Source organism: Polypterus senegalus, chromosome 3 (assembly GCF_016835505.1).
Source record: "Polypterus senegalus isolate Bchr_013 chromosome 3, ASM1683550v1, whole genome shotgun sequence".
Taxonomy (NCBI): Eukaryota; Metazoa; Chordata; class Cladistia; order Polypteriformes; family Polypteridae; genus Polypterus; species Polypterus senegalus.
Genome location: NC_053156.1, coordinates 107,895,631 through 107,912,452, shown reverse-complemented (window position 1 = coordinate 107,912,452; position 16,822 = coordinate 107,895,631). Strand labels below are relative to the sequence as shown.

The 16,822-nt window shown below is 34.5% G+C and overlaps 1 protein-coding gene across 4 annotated transcripts in view; it reads right to left on the bottom strand.

Moving 5' to 3' along the window:
- lca5 (lebercilin LCA5) overlaps nucleotides 1-16,822 on the bottom strand; it is a 142,376-nt gene that overhangs the window by 17,882 nt on the left and 107,672 nt on the right. The window lies entirely within an intron of this gene.

The window sequence follows — 16,822 nt, the reverse complement described above, 5'->3', positions numbered from 1 at the left end:
TTTCGTTTTTTTTTTTATTTTTCGTTTTTGCTAACCTAAGCTTTGAATTTAAAACTCTGGCAGTTTACTGCTTACCTTTTCACCATTTTAGGTCATTCATTGCATTTCACACAACGAAATGTAAAGAAAAAAGGAAAAAACTGAGGTGTTCTAAAACTTTTGTCTGGTAGTGTATATCCCAACATCACATGCTACAAATGTATGTCAGAGGATAAGAGGCTTAGAGTTAAAATTAGGACTAGGATTAGGGTTATAATAAGAGGGTGACAAACAAATACTGAATATTAATAAAAGCAAAACAAAACACTTGGGTCTGATAAACCACTATTAAATACATTCCTGCATTCATCCACTTTTTTACAATTATGGCATTAAATTCAGAATTGGGCAAAGTACTAACCCAAACAATAATATTTAGTGCAATGTAATCAGAAATGCTGCTATAGCTGAAGTGTTTTTTTTTTTTTGCTTTATCACCACTGACTAAAAACCTAGATGAAGAGGTAGAAAATGCAGCTGTCTTAGCACAATTAATTAGAAGTTCAGTAAAGGCCGTCGGAGTTAAACTAATTGTGCCTACAACATAAAATTTCACAAATAAATGCAACTCTGAAAGGTACAGAAGTGAACATACAACGTTCATAAAATATCACCTGTCAGAAATGGTACATATACTGTATAAACATAAACAAATGCAAAATTCTTATAAGGTGACTTTGCATGAAATACACAATCAATAACATGACCAAAAAACTTTTTATATTCCCTTGATATAGAAATTTATAAATGCTGTTTAATTCATATATAATTCCAAGAGCTGCTCTATAACTGTAATAACACAAACACATATTTTTTAGACATGCATTTTTTTTGTTGCAGTAGTGTTATGATTTTGTAATTAGTCAAATAAATCTTATTAACAATTATATTGTAATATTATATTACATAATCAAAAGTTTCAATTTGTTGTGTTTTCAAATTATATTTCACTAGGGGCCATTGCCCGCTGCTCTCTTCGCTCGCCAACCCCTGTGTTTGGTTAATTGGATATACAATTTTTAAAGTGTTTTTTTTCTTTGGAATTGTTTCAATTTCATTATTTGCAGTTTTACTTTAAAGCTTCATTAAAAACAATATTTTTTGGAGACACATTGTGACAACGCAATGTATAACTGCCTGTGAGTGACTATTGTTTCAGTTTCTCTAATAAATAATCTGACTTTTTCTAATGTTTGTCCCATTTGATTTATTGATTGTCATAACAAAAGCTATTCTCACTGTAAACTGTAAACATTTTAATACAAATGGCATATCACGATCTCCTTTGGTGTGTAATGTTATTCCTGGAATATATACATTACCTTTTCTTTTGCCTGTAAAAATTTGCATCGCTTCTCCATGATCATCAATATACACCTGACCGAACTGTGTATTCTTTGAAATTCAACCTGTCGTTGCTTTAACTGTTCCGGGACCACAGATTTTCATAGTGTATGATCCATTATTGTGTAAATTCACATTTTGTCCATTGAATGATGCGAATGCGAAAAGACTTTGTTGTCTACTCTTGCCTTTTATTTCTGACCTCGATTTGTCCTGCTATTTTTTCCAATTACACCTGGTACTGATGAATAATCACCTTTTGTTTGCGATAATGCAATCTTTTCTTTGATACTATAGCGACTGACATGATAAAGTGTCACAAAAGTTTTACTTGAACAACTGCCAGCTTCCTAAACCCAAACACAACTTTCTGGCACCCTCTCCAACCCCTCCTCCCCCGGGTCTTGCCCCCCCACCGCATCAATCAATACTCCGCTATCAGTCTTCCGTGCTGTACGCCCTCCCTTAATCAGACTGAACAGTCACTTAAAACCAAAAAGGTCTCAACCTGGCTGGGACGCTACAATACTTTTGAATTTTACTGCTTTCATATTCTGTACCTTTCTCTGCATGTGTATTGCACCATCGTTTGTTTGAGCCTTTCAAATTCCACTGCTTTCATAATCTCTTATCTGCTTTTTTTCTCTCCAACGCCTTTGGGTCTCTATTCTCTCTATTGTCCTTATATGCTTTATATGTGCTGAGAGCACAGGATGTGTGTTTCCTATGTGCTTTTACATGTCTGAGTGTTTTTGATGGGTGTGCTTTTATATGATATCTTTTGTAAGTAGGGCGTGTCTTGCAAGAATCTTATGTTCTGTGTCCCCGCGAGACGACCCTGGGACAATCTCTTGGCACCAAGTCTCATGTTTACGTTCCCCGCAAGACACTCCATGGCAAGTCTCTTTTGTCTTTTAAATGTCTTCCGAGAACTTCCGAGAAGATCATGTATCATCGCCTTGCTTTTCCAGGATTTGTTTTTTATAATAGAGAGATATAAAACCTGAAAACATTCATTAAAATAAATGATTTGTTGCAAAGCAGAAATACAGTAATAGAACCAGAGTTGACAAAACAGATTTATCCTCCTCTAAAGGTGTATGGCATTTAGTTGTTTGGCATCTCTACATATATGTACGTTAAGTAGGCATAAATAAGTGCCTCACAATAGACAGCTGTCCTGTTGAGGATGGAGTCGCATCTTATTGGAGTTGCTGCAAGTATAGGTTCCACCTCCAGGAACACTGTGCAGAAAATCGATAAATAGATGACAGCTTCTACATTTTCAGCATGTGTGCTGGTAGAAATAATAGGCAAAATTTGATATGCAAATAAATCAAATGTGTGGAAGAATATTATGCATATGCTTGACTACATCATTACTGCAGATATTAGTCTGGGAGACCACTTCACCTACAAGGATTGCCCAGAAAGTGTTGCAGCACAATTTTTTTAAAACTCTAGTAATTTATTATGCAATTGTGTGAACAAACTATATGTACTGTATTTGCTGCACATCTTATTTTTCTACTTAATCACTATATCAGCTTCAACAGAAAGAAACAAGGGCATATATTCCCCTCCTTGAACTAGTCTGAATCCTAAACTCACAAAAACATTCTCACTTCTATAACAACCTTATCAAACATTTAACCATTAATTGGGGTTTTTAAAGGGTTCCAAACAGATGGAGATATGATGGAACAAGATCTGGGCTACTGAGTGGATGGTGAAGAACAAACCACTCAAGTGTTACAATTTCTTTGTGAGTTTCAGACTTATGTGTAGTTCTGCCTGCTTTCCTTCAATAGTCCAAATTCAGCATAACTCAAGCAACCAATATCATGTCAATATCAATATAAGTATGTGGCTGGAAACTGTAAAAACTCACTATCAATGTTTTGGTATTTTGAAGTTTTCATAAATTATGAACTTACCCCATACCATCCCTTCATAGGCTTGCCATCTTCTTACATTAATATGCAAATAGCGAAGTATTTGTTGTTTCCATCTAGACTAGACAGTGTGTAATGACTAACTGGCACATAAGAATAAAAATACACATAAATGAGCTTCACAATCACCTGAATTTTGGCAGCAACAACCCTTAAAAAGCGCTGTTGCTAGCCTGAAAAAATATTAATATGATTTCCTGACATCACCTGTCCTACTTAATTAACTTCACAATCTGTGTTAAACCGCACCAATCTCAAACAAAAGCTGAAAAAGCAACAGACATGAACAACAAAGAAACAGTAGCACAAAACAAAAATATCCTAAAAAAATGAAGATAAAAACAATGTGCTAAAGCTCATGCACAAGTGATTCAGAAATGTATATGAAATTAATGTAAAAATGATGATTAGGCCATGCTTCAAGGTGAGATTATACAGTGTTCCAAAATGACTACAACGATCAAGCTACAAAGCCCCCAAACCCACTCCCCCATTCCCAGCAATAATTACATAAGTATTACATTTGTCTCAATAATTTAACATTGTTGGCATGTTTATTGCATATTCAACTCAGTAGTCATAATACAACTTTTCTAATTTTCCATGATATTCTCAAAGCAATTTCTTATATAAAAAATACTTTTGTGGACTTTTTGTAAAATTTTCTTTGTGCCTGCCATTTTCGGGCAAATTCTGGGTTTCTTGGGCATGCCCTTCGAACTGCAATGTTTAATGATATACCCTTGCTCATGTGTGCATGTGCAGCCTGAACTTTCCACATCAATCCTGGGGCTTTAAGCTTAGAGCCCATTTTTATTGACCTATTGAGTAGTTTTTGTTGGTTGCAATCTACAGTGTGCAAAAACCTGTACATCTTGCTGTTGAGTAGTCATCATCATTATCATATATCACCTTAATTACTTATGTACAGTATAATACATTTAGCACTTTGCCCACTAAACAATAAAAGAAATTTATGAATACTCATTCGCGTTTCATTGTTTATATCTTACTACTGTCCTTAAATGGTTATATTGTATGTGGATTATATTGTATGTGGATTGTATTTCATTTTGTGAGATTACTATGTTATTTTATTGTCATTGAGAAACACAATCTCTGCCTCACTCTGTCATGCAAGCTGTGCTGGGGACCATCTCCTTCCTACATTGTTCTTCAGTACTGCTGCCACTACTCCAATCTTCCCTGATTCCTTCCATGAATCTCCAATGATCTTAGCTCTGAAAAGTCTACTGCTGACACATTCATGCCTCCAGCTCCACCTCACACTGCTCACTCGGAGATTAGACAACACCATCTGCACTCACTTTCCTCAAATCTGTGAGACGATTTAAGCCAGGACCCTTTCCAAGCCAATGAATTTAAGCAGAGAAGCAAGTCTCTAATGTACTGCACCATAAATGGTTGATCCTCTCTCATGCAGCACAAGCCAAAAAAACCTTTTGTATTATTTTGAAACAGACTGGAAATTTCTAGAGAATTTATCAGTAGTGAATGAATACCTAAAGGGAGCAGACAAAATAAATGACTACTTCATGAGAACACAGCATATGAATATAAGAAACCACCACTCAAATCATCAAGTTTTTTATGGTTAGCTAATAGCCAGGTAATCTCAATATCTTATCAGGTATACTTTAATTTTCTTTAACATTTCTGCTTAAATTACATGACTTTGTAGATGGTTCAGGACTCCTAAAATATACTTCCTTTAAAGAAATGTTTCCGGACTTCAGTCTTAAATGCAACTCCTTTCTCAATGTTGCCATCAAGTAAGTGATTTCCAATTTAATCAAAAAGAACTCTACTTAATGAATGTCATCAACACCTTTAGGAATGTTAAAGACTTGGATTAGTTTTCCATTCAGCCTTCCCTGTCTTGTTTCAATTAAGTCTAAGTAACTAAATCACAATTACATATGTAAAAAAAAGACTTGTCAAGGTGAAGCAGGGTACTGGTTAGTCCTGCCGGTTCACTTACTAGCTTGGTTACTGGCTGTGTGGTGTTTGCACAGGCTTGTTCTTTCTCTCATATTCTGTGCAGGATTCTCTCTGCATAGTTTATCATAAACATTTTAACAAATGGTTAATATGTATATCTATATTAACCCCATGTGTGTGGATCCAGGTGTGTATTTGAGCATGCCCAGAAATGAACTGGTTCTCATCCCTGCCTTAATAATGTTGGCTATAGCTATAATGGAAAAGTTCAGAAAAATTAAAAATCTTAACAGAAACTGAAAGAACATTAAAAAAAAATATATTACGTCTGTAAACAAGAAAAAGATTATGCAATGAAAAAAAGATTCTGGAAACTGTCAGAAAAACTAATGAATGCTGCACATTTCATATTACTTTTCTTAAAAGAATGCAAGAGTCAAAACATATTTTATGACACATTTAATAATTTGTACTCATAAAAAATTTAGTTTTTATTTTATGTACTTGAAAAAGTCAGACATGTATAAGGTAAATATCAAGAAATAAAACATGCAATGCATTAACAGAAGCACATAATCTCAGATTCACAGTTAGCAGGGCTGGTAAAATAGAATATTTAATTACTGAAATCAAATAAATATTACATTTATAGCTTTTGTTGTGCTTGGCAAATCAAACTAATGTTCATTTATATGATACATTAAAATTTGATGAAAGCACAAACAACACATATTTGGGTTGTACAGCTGCAAATGGGACAGGGTCTCCAGTTATGAATAATTAACTTCACTCTCTTACACACATGAAATTAAAGCTCTGAACTGTATATTTTTTGTAAATTAAAAATGAAAACTAACGTTTATTACATATCAAACTACAAAAGATAAATGATTAAGACACTCAAACACATGCACAAATACCTTATTAAATCTCCCCAATACAATATGGGGATTGGGTGGGGGAGGGATAAGGGAATATCACCTTTAGTTTTATCAAAGAAAAGTTCAGTACTTAACAGTAGTGATAAGCGAACATTTGCCAGAGAATTCCCCAAAATTATGGAAATGTTTGTGATATCTGCATTGAATTGAATAGGGACAGACTAATTGAACTAGATTAGACTGGATAAAATCAAAGAAGAAAGAACGCAGTCAGAAACACATAATCATATATTTCATCAAAACAACGTGGAAATGCCGAAATTATAGTCAAAAGTCAGAAAAAACACGTAGGTTTTTTAAAGGCAGAAAATTCAAAGTGCCGTGTCATGATTGAAACTGCTGGCTCGTTTTTATTTTTTTTAAATTGTATCAAAGGCTCTTTAAACTGTGTGTTGATACTTTGGACTATTTATTCAATCAACAAGATAGAAACGTCTTGTAAATAGTAATAAATATTTTGTTATTATTATTATTTCATAGGGTCTCCTCTGTATATGGTGAGAGTCAGGCTCCTTCAAAGTTTGTTCTCACCCTCACCTCGCGTTGTGGCTAATTATAATGCATGCATAGGGCACTCGCCTCTCCATTTGGCTAAAAGCACATATAACTCATCCCACAGCGTCTGTAATGCAAATGATCAGCATTATATACCTGGGGAGCGGTCCCATCAATGTTGGCTGTTACAGCTCCGGAGGATGTCGCACTGGACTCACAAAGCAATATGGAGCTCTAGTATTAAAAAAGAAAAAAAAATTCCCCTAAATTGGCTGAATTATCAGTAAATAATTCAACAAAACAACAGTGAACGCGAATGTAGCAAATTCGCTGTGAATAACACTTTGGCAAAATATGCTGATCAACACTACTTAACAGTTTCAAAACAAAACAAGACAAAAAAAATTCTGCCACTTTGATACATTTCTTTCATTCTTAGAAAAAAGTTCAAAACCCTTACGCACACTTTTAAATAGAAGGTAGTGTGTAACAGTGGTTAAGATTTTGGACTTCACAGCCTGAGGGCATGGGTTCACTACTGACACTATGTAACCGTGAGCAAGTTCCAAGTCACCTACTCCAATTGGAAATACAAAAGAAATGCAACCAATTGTATCTCTTGAATTAAGCTGCCTTGGGAAAAAGTATCAGCAAAGTTATCTTACAATAATAAACTGTATACAGAAGTTTAAAAATAAAAAAAAAGAAAAGAAAAATAGGTGCAACAGATTAATGACACTTCTAAAGCATCTTCAATCGATAAACTTTCCATAGCAAACCATTATAGAAATCCAAGAATACATAGTGAAAACACTAATTTTGTTCCTTTTATAGGCTATATATGAGCTCCATTATATTTTTTTTGGCTTTTTATTTATTTTTCCTGTAACATAGCAAAAAACACACCTTGTGTGATCATATGGAAGTTCTCTCTGATAAAAAGCTAACATTTAACACTCCAAAAACTATCCATCCAACTAAATATCCAAATTGCTGATATTTTAATTTTATTTGAAATAGGTATTTTGGATTGTTTAAACAGTTTTAGTAACTTCTTAATATAGGCAGGCAATTTTGCAGGTATCTTTTGACCTCTACTGCAAACAAAAGAAGCTCGCACTGCAGTAGCAGCAGGTTATAGCTATTCACTAATTGGAAGGCTGATAAGGAGAGAAATGCAAGTCAGCAGGGGTTTCAAGACTGAACAAATGTGAACAAGGCTTTTTTTAACATAATAAAAGAATTACTTTTTATTTTGTTTTATGCATAAGCTGAGACTGTATTTAAATTGAATATTTGTATATTCAAGCAAGCAGGTCTCTTGACATTTAATTGTAAATGGTAAAATTAATTGTCTTTTATTTGACCCTTATCTGCACAGAAAAACTTTCCTTCTTAAGCAGTTGCAACAGCACTCAGCATAATGCTTGAAATTAACAGAAAGTGGTGATTTATTAAAATAAAAAGCAAGCTGTATCGACAGAAAAGTGGTGATTTATTAAAATAAAAAGCAAGCTGTATCGACACTATTTTAAAACATATACCTGTCTACATTTAAAACCCATGATATTAGATAAGCAACTTAAACCTAAGTTTAAATGGCACAGAAAAATATCTTTGAAACCTTGTAAAAATTTCTATGAACAAACATTTAAAGACAATGTCAGAAAAATAGCCAATGGATTGCAGTATTCAGAGTTCCTTAATTCTCTACGAATTGCACAAAATTACTTTAAGAATGCATGCTCAGCTCTTATATTGCATCAACAGAGAGAAAGACCACTGAACAAAAGTTTCTTTCCAGGTACATTCTTGATTTCTTAATATTTATTAGACACAAATATGGGTAGGCAAACTTTTCAACACAAAACTTCTGAAATCAAGGTCGGAACCATGTGACGCAGGAGACAAGAAAATGTAGACTGAGATTAAATTTCAATGTTTGAATTGGAATTGACGAAGACATCTAATTAGATATCTGTACTATTCACATTACACTGTGTAGATGTAGTCTGACTCTACCTTTAGGGTACATAATGAAAATTGGTAAGACATGACCTTGGCCAAGGCTTTTATTTCTCTTAATACTGTTTGATTATCAGGGTTTAGAAGAAGATGCAATTTTCTAAACCTAGCAAGTCAGCACAGAAGGGGTATTGTATTAAATTTCTTAGCATTTCTGCTGTGATATTCTCTATCTCCATTCAGTGAAGAATCTACATCAACTGTAGGAGTCTTGAGTGTGATGATTGTATTTTTAGTTGCTGGTTCTGTCAATAGCTGGAGTACTTTAGAAACAGACAAAAAAACATTAGAACATCTGCACACTAGCCAATTCATAAAAGCATATAATGGAACAGTATTACTAATATAATCTACCAGAAAATGCAGTCTGTGCCACACAAAGACGTCTTCTTTTTAGTTATCGTTCTTCCCACTGTATCAAGAGACCACAACAAAACTTTGCCATGAGTCTGTGACCTATGCTACTTTTCCTACACTCCCATAGCAATAAATGATCTCCAATTCATAGTGTGTCTTTTTCTTGCTCGATTATCATCTTCTGGTGTTCTTCTTCTTGTTGTTTCTTTAGGGATATTGTTGTTTTTCATTCACAATATGTATCATAAGCTTATTCTTCTCGGATTTTACAAATCTGATAAATGGATTTGTATCACCATATTCATACTCAAGCATTAGAACCTAAGCAAAAGTATAGATTACAGATTTCATTTTACAGAGCTTGAACTTTATTTTTAAAGCACAAGCTCCTGATTTAGAGATTTTACTGAGATTTTTGAAAACAGCTGTTGCTTTACTAATCCTTGAGCTAATATCCTTTAGTGTTCTGCTTTTGTTCGCTACAATTCCACCTTAATGTAAGCAGAAAGAAATTAAATGTATGATCTTCCACATGACCATTGATTAAAGGACCCTTATTGGACAGAGAACGGATGTTACAAAGTTCAATAGTTAACCTGTTCTTTATGGGCCTGGGCCGGTCGACTGGGGTAGATCGGCTAGTACACTGAGTTCAATAGTCTGACCCAAGTTCCTAAACGGGTGAGAATTTAGAGATCACAAATATGTAACATATGCAGATGTGATGACTCCAAAAATCTAATACTTCTGAGTCCATGAACTTTTACACTGTCTTTCTCATAACCTAGCAGATCATAACTAAGAAAAGAACTGAAGAAAGCACACACATTTATGTCCACTGTGTCCTATTTGTGTTATGAGACGTGTCTTCCTTGTCACACTTGCCATTATTGATTAACTCCACTGAACAAATGTGATGGAGATTTATTAAGAATGATACTCTACTCATACTGATGCTAGAATATACCAATCACTTAAATAATATACGGTACACAACAGGTTTTCACATTGGTCACTATTGAATGTTTTCTTGAAATAAATAACATTTACATACTGTTTAAAGGCATTAGTTTCTCAATGTCACAATAATTCATACTACTAACACACACAAATGCTTAAAAAACAGTCTGATTGTCCTTATTCTCATTTTTTGTTGTTTGTTATTTATCCATACTCCCTTGCTTGTGATTGGTTTATATTTTGTGTTTAATGCTTTTTATTTATCCCTAATCTCTTACCTTCATTTAATTTATGAATGATGTTTTTAGGGCTTAACTCTTACACAATATGTTGATTAAAACTATAGACACCTGGCAGAATTACTTAAGAATAGTTGTCTTAGGTGAGTGCAACGTCTTTCTGCTTGTGTTTCTATTCTTAAAAATGCATCCTTATGATAAAAATCCTCTATACTTTTCAGTTATATATTTATTAGTGATGTTGACTCAGATAGATTATATATATATATATATATATATATATATATATATATATATATATATATATATATATATATATATATATATATATATATAGACAGACACACACACACACACACACACACACTATAGTCTAAATACACATACCAGAATGACTAAAAAGAAAGAAAATTACAAAGATAAAAAGGAAAGAAAAATCTTCTGACTTGGTAGTTACTGTCACAGTGAGTCTTTTGTTTTTGTTAAAATTAAAAATAATTTAATATTTGTTAAAATTAAAATTTTGTTAAATTAATTTGTTAAAATTTTAATCAGTCTTTTCTGAATTTTTTGGCATTTTGGAATGTTTTGACTGTTTGTAATATTTTGAAGTTTTGAAGCTCTTTGGTTATCTTTTTGATTGTAAGATTACTGTTAAAGTTTGTTCTTTTTTTAATACATTTTATTTGAATTCTACCTAAGTGGCTCTTCTTTTGTTTAGAATGGGAGTTTGATGGCTGTTGCCCTCCCAATAGGGTCAGGTCATAACAGATACATTATACAGTGTCTTTTACATCTGTATATATCTTTTCTGTGAATTGTTTTATTGTAGAAGAAACCTTATTTATAATTAGTTCTGTTACTTATTTATGTGATTTGTGATGAGTGAAAAGTATTGGGTGACACTGTACACTCCCCTAGTAATGACAGTGTGATAATCTACTTAAACCTGCAGACTAATACTTAGCCTTCATATTAATTTATGAGAATTATACATTAGATACTGTTTGTCTTTGTGCATGTAAAACACACACATTTATATTCACTGTGTTTTATTTATGTGACCTGTCTTCCTTGTCATACTTGCTATTATGATTCTATAGTGTTTATTACAATGTAAATGTATATATTTATCATCTTCAGTTATTATTTTTGTACTTGAACTTTACTATTATACAGATGTATCTTCTTTTCATAATTCATGTTACTTTGTAATTTAGTTTTTTATAATGTAAGTACTATTATTTTTTTGTCTTATATGATGTTTTTGTTGGATAGATTCTAGATATCAGTAAGGCTACTTTACTTCTACTTTCTAAATAATCAGCATGACTATAATTAGAACAATTTTCTTTTATCCATATAAACACAACCTGCTTTAACATAGTTGATTTGATATTCACAGGTTTTGCTGCAATAAATACAGTATAATGCAGTACTTTTAACAAAGTGTAAATATAACTTTTTTTTATCAATGGCATCTTCAGAAACTGCCATCAGCTGAAATATATATTTAGAACTAGTGTACACTTGAGGATATAATTACTAATCATGTGTTTATTTATTATAGTAGAAGTGATAATGTGGCAGCTGTGGGAAGCAAGGAAGCAGTGTGCAGCCTGATTACATTTACAGAATTTTCACAAAATGTGTAGACTCACAGAAGTATGTGAGTTTACTGATGTCACACAATTCACAATAGTTTTTTGTCAGGTACAATTTTCTTACACCATAAAATAACAAAATAAATTGATTAAAAGAACTTCTTGCACTAAAGAAAAACCAGACCAAATTCATTCAGTGTCTTACTTGCATGAGAGATGTGTGTCCGAACAAATATGATACTGTGATGTTTAATATGATAAAACGTTTGTAGGTTTATTAAGGTTATATATTATTGTCTATACTGCTTTTGCCACAAATAGGATATTGCAACCTCCCAACATCTAGAAATAGTTGTTGCCAGTTGTCTTAAGCAAATATTCAAGTACTGGACTGTTCTCCTTCGGGACAGGCAGAGTAAAATAGGAGTGCAAAAATGCAGAACTGATTTAGCAAGAGCATCAATGCACAGTGTAAATGAGGCATGAATAATTACTATTTACTATGTTCTTTTTTGATTATCCTGGCTTAATAGTGGCTACCTCTGCATATATTATTGGATAAGGTGTTGGTTTTCATTTATGTTTTTGTGGAAAGGCAGATACCTAGATAATTTAAACTGTTTTTTCCATTACTTTATTTTATTTGTAATTACATTTGTTTAAACTCTGCTAGCAGTTGTAAACATTACTTAATATTAACAGTTAATAAATATACAAATTTCTAGAAAGGTATTAAAATGGTAAAGTGAAAAAGACACCTTTGGAGATACACTTTGTATAGATAACACTAGGGTAACCTCACTTTCACTGCTGCATCATAGCTCCAGGAGGCCCAGTAACTATCTAAATGCAAGCTACATTGTTTCTTTTTGTCTATACAGGTGTTTTTCAGGGTACTCAAGAGTTTTCCTCTTAAATGTCAAAGACATAAAGGAAAAGGATAAACTGATCTGTGATGATTATTAGAGAGTTTCTGGTTCCCAACAACCCTGAAAAGTAGCAAGTACATTCAGGGGTTGACGGACCAACTTATACAAGTTAAGCAGATTTGATGCACATGACATACGTATGCATATGCACAAGTATTCCACGCAGCTCATCTTATATACAAAAGCTATACACAGACAAATGTCATTGGTGAGTAAAAGTATTCCCCATTTAACATTATCTGAAGACAAGTATCTCCAAATCTAACCTATTCTTACAGTATACTGGGATGACTTTTTGATAAATATTTGCAAAAACTATCCATTCATTTGCTACAGTGGGTACGGAAAGAATTCAGACCCCCTTCAATTTTTCACTCTTTGTTATATTGCAGCCATTTGCTAAAATCATTTAATTGTTTTCCTCATTAATGTACACACAGCACCCCATATTGACAGACAAAAAAAAAAAAAAAGAATTTTTGAAATTGTTGCAGATTTATTAAAAAAGAAAAACTGAAATATCACATGGTCCTAAGTATTCAGACCCTTTGCTCAGTATTTAGTAGAAGCACCCTTTTGAGCTAATACAGCCATGAGTCTTCTTGGGAAAGATGCAACAAGTTTTCCACACCTGGATTTGGGGATCCTCGGCCATTCCTCCTTGCAGATCCTCTCCAGTTGTATCAGGTTGGATGGTAAGCGTTGGTGGACAACCATTTTTGAGAGATGCTCAATTGGGTTTAAGTCAGGGCTCTGGCTGGGCCATTCAAGAACAGTCACAGAGTTGTTGTGATGCCACTCCTTCGTTATTTTAGCTGTGTGCTTAGGGTCATTGTCTTGTTGGAAGGTAAACCTTCGGCCCAGTCTGAGGTCTTTAGCACTCTGGAGAAGGTTTTTGTCCAGGATATCCCTGTACTTGGCCGCATTCATCTTTCCCTCGATTGCAACCAGTCGTCCTATCCCTGCAGCTGAAAAACACCCCCACAGCATGATGCTGCTTCACTGTGGGGACTGTATTGGACAAGTGATGAGCAGTGCCTGGTTGTCTCCACACATACAGCTTAGAATTAAGGCCAACAAGTTCTATCTTGGTCTCATCAGACCAGAGAATCTTATTTCTCACCATCTCAGAGTCCTTCAGGTGTCTTTTAGCAAACTCCATGCAGGCTGTCAAGTGTCTTGCACTGAGGAGAGGCTACCGACAGGCCACTGCCATAAAGCCCTGACTGGTGGAGTTTCTCCCATCTCCTGACTGCATCTCTGGAGCTCAGCCAAAGTGATCTTTGGGTTCTTCTTTACCTCTCTCACCAAGGCTCTTCTCCCCTGGTAGCTCAGCTTGGCCAGACGGCCAGCTCTAGGAAGGGTTCTGGTCGTCCCAAACGTCTTCCATTTAAGGATTATGGAGGCCACTGTGCTCTTGGGAACCTTAAGTGCAGCAGAATTTTTTTTGTAACCTTGGCCAGATCTGTGCCTTGCCACAATTCTGTCTCTGAGCTCTTCAGGCAGTTCCTTTGATCTCATGATTCTCATTTGCTCTGACATGCATTGTGAGCTGTAAGGTCTTATATAGACATGTGTGTGGCTTTCCTAATCAAGTCCAATCAGTATAATCAAACACAGCTGGACTCAAATGAAGGTGATCTCAAGGATGATCAGAAGAAATGGAAAGCATCTGAGTTAAATATATGAGTGTCACAGCAAAGGGTCTGAATACATAGGACCATGTGATATTTCAGTTTTTCTTTTTTAATAAATCTGCAACAATTTCAAAAATTCTTTTTTTGTCTGTCAATATGGGGTGCTGTGTGTACATTAATGAGGAAAAAAATTAATGTAAATGATTTTAGCAAATGGCTGCAATATAACAGAGTGAAAAATTGAAGGGGGTCTGAATACTTTCCGTACCCACTGTAAATTATTGTTGTAAACAGTTAATTGGATGAATTTAAACAATCACACTATATCTCTTTACTTTTAAAGTTCCTTGTGTTGACGTTCACTTTAAGAAGGTAACATAATAATAATAATAATAATAATAATAATAATAATAATAATCAACTCAAGAACAAGGTAAGAAACATTTTTAAGTCATAGTAAGACATTATCAAATGTTTGAAGAGTATCTTTAATTAAATACATTTTTATTCACTATTACAATTAAGACACTTTTTTATTTAGTGTTCGATGCTTTTTTCTTCCACAGGCTTAAAAAAAGCTAATTCAACAGGCATTCTATTGTAATGGAAGTGAATGACCATGCAAAGAATGGAGAATAAAATGTGACAAACCAATACAACAAACATTGTGGCGTTTAGTAATGTGAACAGAATGTTTAAAAACTAACTAATCTCTTTATAGCGATTTCTTTTAGTAAACTACATACCTGAAAGGCAAGCTTTTAAATTACTATTTATGACTTGTTGTTTTGCTTTTATAGGACATTTCAAGTTAAAAAAAAAGAACTGTTGGCTTTTCATTAAAGGAATGTGCAAGTTTCGATTTGTATACATGCATTACAATGCCTACAATCCCAGTCACATACAGGTACAGTTGCAGATCATATTAGTTATAGCATGTAACAGAGCTGGCAAAGTAAACAAACTGATTCAACTAACCTTACCCAGTCATAAATAGTCCTGTACTGTGCATTGTTTAGAAATATAACTCATGTAATAAATACTATTAGCTTTTTAAAATGGAATAAACCACTTTTTTTCTTGGTACTAAAGACAAAGCTGTAACAAAGTGCCAAGGAACTGGAGTAAAGATGTTCAAATTCACACTGTCCCAGCAACTACAATATGTAACCAAAAAATCTGCCATAGTTCTATTTTTGCTGTTCTTCCAGACAACTTCTCATTTCAATTGGCTGTTATGTTTTGTCTCAACATTTTATCAATCCAAAAATAGTGTCAAGATTACTATAAACCCTGAAATACAGGGTGAGCCAAAATGAAGTTCTCAAGGTCATTGTACGAGGTACAGACAGCTGGGTGGGTTGGGGTGGGGGTCCCTTTGATAGGCAAACCCTTGTAGTTTTCAGTCGGCAACTTCCCTTGGTCTGGTGCGCACCGTGCTTTCGCTGAAGAATTGTTCTTCAAAAACAACAAATCCATCATCAGTAAAAAAACACTCCTTCCAAACACACTTCAGCATTCCTCTTAAAAGTGACATCCCAAATCGGGAAACAATTCTTTAGTGGGTGGCTAAATTTAGACAGATGGGTACAACATTGAACAGAAAATCTCCAGGCCATCATCGGACTCTATGAATGCCTGAAAACATCCAAGCTGTATGGGCATCAACTTTACAGTCTCCTAGACGTTCAGCACACAAACATGCTTCTGCTTTAGGCATTTCCAACACGTCTTTGAGGAGGATTTTGCATGAGGACCTTAATTTCCATCCATACAAAATGATGGTAGTGCAGGAACTCAGTGAGAGAGACTGGGGGAGCTGTACAAAGTTGTGTGTGAGCATTCTGAAAACCATTCATCGAGATGCCATTGTTATGTGCAGTGATGAGGCACATTTCCATTTGAATGGTTGCGTAAATAAGGAAAACACTCATTATTGGGCTGAAACCAACCCTCTTGAACTTCATTAGAGTCCCCTGCACAGTGAGCGTGTTAAATTTTGGCACGCCGTTGCAGAATTTGGCATTGTAGGCCCTTTTTGAGGAGGGGGTCACAACGGTCACAGTCACTTCAGAACGTTACATTGAAATGTTAAGAGAACTTTTTGCAGCCCCATCTGGAAGAAATGGATGTGGTGGGTGCCTGGTTTCAACAGGATGAAGCAATAGCTCATATGGTGCGGAGATCCAAGTAAGGTTTGTGGGAGATGTTTTCGGGGAAGCTGATCTCCCTGCGTGGAGATGTCGGGTGGCCTTCACGTTTGCCTGATCTCACTCCGTGCAATTTTTTTTTGTTGGGTTTTCTCAAGTTGAAGATATAACTCACCCACCTCAGA